Raw genomic sequence first — 6,000 nt, forward strand, 5'->3', positions numbered from 1 at the left:
TGGTGTGTTGTTTCACCATTCCTCTATCACCATGTGAATGGGTTGATTTGAAACTAAATCAAGATTTTATTCTTGTTTGAACCTGAAACCAGATTATTGTTATAAGGAAAAAGTTGCCCGCAAGTGTTCTTTTGCACCATCACTTAGGCTTAGTTTGAAAGGAGAGCAAATACAAATATGTAGAGTGTAAAACCGTGTATTTTATATGTATTTGCACCCTACATATTTGTATTTGTACCATTTCCAAATTGAGCCTTAATGTTTGGCGTCTATGATGATTCTCTACACCTGATTTCTTGAAAATCGATGATTACTGAAATCAGTGAGTTTTTAAAAATCACTCTTTTTTGTTATTTGGTATAATTTCCTTTATGTTGATTTTCAAGAGTGATTATTTTTCATTGAAGCACTAGAACACCTTCTTGCCCTTGCCACATAAGACGCCACCTCACCCAACAAAAATAAGAATTGCCTAAAAATCAGGGAATCGCTAAATGTGGTGATACTTCAAGCAAGCCAATTTCAGCAATCAATTTTTTGTTGATTTCTCAAAAATTGGCATATTTGGCCAAAAAAAACATAGAAAAATCACTCATTCTTCAAATGATGATGTGGATTCAACGTGGCACATATTTATAGGAAATTGGCATTGATGCCAAACATCACCAAAGTAATGTGAGATGCGGAAATAAATAATTATGTTTTTCGCAGGTGGACAAGCAACTTACCCACCCTCCAAGGGGTAACTGATTGATACTCTCCAAAAAAAAATTCGTTTTCCATGGGACCCATAATAGTAACAGAAGAATACGTTACCCCCTAGATATCATTAAAAGAATGAGATTGATGCAGCTCAAATATGAAGAAAGTTAATGAAAGAAATTTGTTCAAAGAAATAGTAAAAGAAGAAGAAAGAAATTTGATGAAACTTCGTTAATATGAGATAACTTATAATATTAGATAAGATTGGGGCTCACTCACCCAAAGAGATGATTCTCTCAACTCTCAAAGAAAGTTATAAGCTTCTCAAAAGAAAGGAAACAACTTGATGCCTCTAAATTGATACTATAAGGTTTTATATAGAGAACATAAATTAACTATCGAAGCATTAAATGAACAACTAACTGTTAGGTGTTAGAGAATTTAAGAAACTAACCATTAGAAACCCACTAACCAAAATGATTGTTGGAAGCCCATTAGGCTATGTTTGTTTAATGTGTAAATTTAATTTTACACCGATAGAAAATATGAACCGGTTCAGTGATGGATGGAAATTTAAATTGGTTGTTTTTGAATATTTACATCAATCATGCTTGGTTGTAAGGTGTAAATTTTGATGAATTTTTTTTCGGGGTTTGGAGTACAAGTCAGTGTAAATATAGCCTGCTACAACCTGTAGCTTGTAGCAGATGCATCATTGCTCACCGACTCTTTCCTCCAGAGAGAGAGTAGTGGAACAAAGAACCGGAGAAAATGGTAGAGGCATACAGGAGGCACGAGGTGTACATGAAGGCTGCCGGGGTGGAGGCGTCTAAGAGGTTGTTCGGGCAGAAAGCAGGAGGCACGGCTAACCCGCGGTGCCCTTCACCCTTCTCTTCTACAACCATGGCTATTGGGGGATTTATTTTAGTGGTTGTCGTCACTTACTTCACCTTGTATGCTAAAAAGAAGGCCGAAGCTTCCGCCATGATGTGGCCAAGGTCACCGCCAAGAAGGTTGACCTGGCCACCACTAGTAAGATGGAGGTTGAGATAGAGTAGACGGAGAAATGGAAAAGAGAAACGTTAGAGTGAGAAGAAATTTACTTTGATTGTAGAAAGGGTAAGTTTTACATTGATAATTTTAATGTTTTTTTTACATCAATTATTGATGCAAAAATATTTCAAAATATACACTCTATCCAAACGCTTGCAAAATCAAACCAGGGTGTAAAATTTATCCCAGTTCGATTTTACACCTCAAACAAACACGGCTTTAGTGAATTCAAATGCATGTCCACTTATTATCTTCTCCTTTTAAAATGGTATAGTGCTTCTTGGATTATGAACTTGAAGTACATGCATCAAAGGCCTTATAAGGAATTAGTATAGAGCCATCCTATAAGCAAAAACTCTGTTCACATACATTCATCTTACATTGAAAATATGTCTTGTGCATATTAAATTCGTGGGTGTCGCACGAGCAAAAAATTATGTTCGCATAACATTCATCTCCACATTAGAAATAACTCATATACATATATGTTAAATTCATAGAGCTCCTGTAAGCAAAACCTCAGCTTACATAACATCCAGTTGTACATTCAAAATATCTCCTGAGTATTCCCATTATGTATGTGACTGGATTCCTATACTTTCAAGTGTATACAAGAGTAATCCCCTTATCCGCATAGTATAATGGGAAAACCATAATTACATCCCAAGCTGTAAAATTTATACAACCAAATTTTCGCAAATAGAAACTACCATGCGAGGTCCTTCTCAACACTCTGTTGATGGGCAGGTATTAAGGTTTGATGAGTCATTGATGAAGTGTCAGTTGAATGCTTGACAGTTGCATCCCAAATGTAAAAAGCTAAAACAAACTTAGAAACATAGTATATATTTGGTTCCGGTGGAGTTTATTGAAAGGCCATTTACCTTAAACTTTTTTTTTTTTTTGGTTGAACATTACTTTAAAAGTTTATTGTTTTTCATACATGCCACGTTAACATTTTGTTTCAGGAAATATTGGGGTATTAGCAATTTAATCCCAAGGCGCCATGGGCCCATAATTTACGTGTGCATCACAACGGCATCCAAGTGAAGTGCAATTCCTTATCATGTATGTATGAAAAATCACAAATCACAATACACAGTAAACAAGGAGAGGAGGTAGCATCACATGCAACTGCAAGCCGGAAGCCCCCTCAAAGGAACAGTTGGGCCAATTTCCATGTGGTTCTGACTTCTCAGAGAGCAAAACCAAACTGGTACGTGACAGAATAAAAATAAGTCGTTGACTAAACACCAGAGGGAGAGCGTTAAGGGTCCCGCCCCATCCAGGCATCCACATCCACTACTCTACGCCATGCCCTTTGCACTTTGCAATTTTGCATGCCACTCAACCACTCATGCATGCATAGTCCCAAAGCCGACATGCATATATAATAGACTTGATTGGGTACACTTCTCACTTCTCTCTCTCTCTCTCCCAACTCTCATGCATCCATCTCATTCCATGCCAAACCCCATATATGTATATATAGTCGTAGCTTCTTTTTTTTCTCTCTCTCCCTCTATATATATAATTGAAGTTATTAATAATCAACAAAATAGTAATCATACATCAACATATATCAGCCATGCATGCATCATTTATGAACTATATATATATTTTACTATGCCTTTTCAGTTTCACTCTCCCTTCCCTCCTAGCTACTAGCTTAGCATGGAAGAGACATCACTACTGCTCCCTCTGTAGACAGTAGACTCTAAAAGTAGTGTCTAAACCCTAAACCGTGTCTGACGCGGATACCAAAAACAAAAAAAAAAAAAAAACAAAAACCGTGTCTGATGCGGTCATGAATGGCCAATTCATAACACTTGATCCATAGATCTGTGTAATTAAACAGTGGAACTTTAAGCTAGGCCAGGCGTTCCTGAGTTGATGATCAAAAGTTCAAAACCGAACGTACGTGAGGCGCGGCTAACGAGTGGATGTGTGATGTGAAATGTGTGAAACTCAACTCCCGCAACCCGCATCCATTATGTGTAGCTTTGAGTTTGAGTTGACACACGACGTAGGCTTCTGTTTGGGTTCTAATTTTGATGACCATCCCATCCGGCATTCCGGCTTTGTTTTATGAACGGATCGATGAGCCTTATCCCTTATGTACAACGTTGATCATCATATCGTTCAAATGCATGTACACTGTGAATATTATTGAAGAGAAATTTAACTGTACCACTTTTTCATTTGGTATATATTAATTCATTCATTGTTTGTATATATCCATCCCTCCTACAAAAAAACAAACTAGTTCAACCATGTTCTATATCATTTTACCCGCAAAAAAAAAAAAAAAAAATCACTCATTCTAGGAAAGGAAAATCGGTTATTGATATGTAATTAAATTAATACGTGGAGGCCAGGGTCCTTTGGGAGGGCCGAAGGTTTGTTGAACTCCTCTCACTTGGCTGAACGACAACAACATCAAATTTGGATTTTCTGGATTTTTCACCAAACGATGCTTATATACTGTCTGCATGGAAAAGCCCTTCCAAAGGGATCGAGGCTTGGGGACACCAAACGGTGCTTATATATAAACAAATGCAATTGATCTACTTCCTATAATTCTTTTTTATCTAAATCATTTATAATTAATTAAAATGATTTAAGAGCTTAATCCTCCTAAATAGAATTACCTTATTCATGGCTGAGTTCGGATTCAACTTTTGCCAAAATTTGAAGAGGTCAACAACTCCTAAAGCCCATAAAACCCATTAATTGATTAAAGCCCTGTTTGATTTCATTTTTATTAAATGCTTTTTTTTAAGTATTTAAAATAAGTGTTGGGATCACGCATTAAGTGTAAAATAAGCATTTATTCCTATTTGATAAAAAAGTAAGGAAAACATGCTTATTGAAAATACAATTTGAGAGTGACTTTTTTAAGCACTTATTAAATAAATGCATGTTCGAAACTTTTGGGACAGTTCAGTCCCTAGTTAATTTTTTAAATCCATGAAATACCCCCCACGTGTTAGAAAAACCCTCTTCTTCCTCATTCGAACAGACCCGAATACACTAGCGGTGGCACTTCTACTGGGAATGACCGGCAACCACTGAACAATCTAAAAATTCATCGATGATCAGGTCAATTTCACTTTTGGAACCATTTTTTTCATGTTTTCATGATTTTTTTTTTTGAGGCATTTAATGCTCAAAACCCTTTTGGCATTGTTGTTTACCAATTTTGATTTTTTGGACACACCATTCTCGTTGTATAATCGCTGGCAACATCAGGTTGTGTTAATTAATTTTGCGTTATTGTTATTTTTTGTGCAATATTTTTCTCAAAACTGGTTTTTTCGATTGTCAAAGATAAAAGCGATAATGTTGTGTTAATTGTTTTGTGTTAAATATTATTGTAGTTTGTGTTTTTATTCCAATTTATGAATAACTGGTGATTGTTCTTTGGTGAAGTTTTTCCAAATTTATTTTTTTTCCTTAATCCGAATATTGATTGTTTCTTTTTATTAATACGATTTTTTGTGATACTACTTTTTTAAATTTTATTGCACATTCTCCACATGGCACTCAATGTGTAGGCCCACATGGATTCCCATGTATTATAGTGTGGTGATGTGACAAACTTCCTTCAAATGTATAATGTAATATTGAACATCATTGTTTATATGTGTGAATAAAATAGGGGCTAAAATTGTTGTTTATGCTAAAATAAACACTTGTGGGGAAAGTAGCTCATCAAACATCCCCATAAGTGATTTGGCAAATGAGTCACCAAACACCATTAAGTGGTTGTTAAAATAAGCACTTGTACATATCAAACCACTTAATAACCAAACATAGTCTAAGTGGCTTTACTCTAGTCTTGATTCTTGACATCAGATCTACATTGACCCAAGCTGATTCGATCATGAATAGCAGATTTGATATGCTTGCCACGAGTTGTCCCCACATCCCTCTATCCACAGGACATTACAGCTGTGCATTAGGAATATCTCCCTTTGTTATTCATGCGAAGATGTTCCCAATAAATGGTGGTGGTATTCTGTGAGTAGAGATGTGGGAACAATTTGTAGACAATAGATCTAGAGTGACTTAAATGGCCATCCAAACCATAGAAGCAAATGGTCTTGCAGCTCTTGCTCTTGCAATCATTGTTAAAAGCATATTAGAAATTATCTATTACTCAAAAATGTTTTTAAAAATAAGGAAAAAAAAAAAAGCTCTTTGTGTAACTAATGAATGTATAATTACAATATTAGAAGGGGA

Source organism: Nelumbo lutea, chromosome 3 (assembly GCF_056320005.1).
Source record: "Nelumbo lutea isolate HS-2025 chromosome 3, American lotus-T2T, whole genome shotgun sequence".
In the NCBI taxonomy this organism is placed as follows: Eukaryota; Viridiplantae; Streptophyta; class Magnoliopsida; order Proteales; family Nelumbonaceae; genus Nelumbo; species Nelumbo lutea.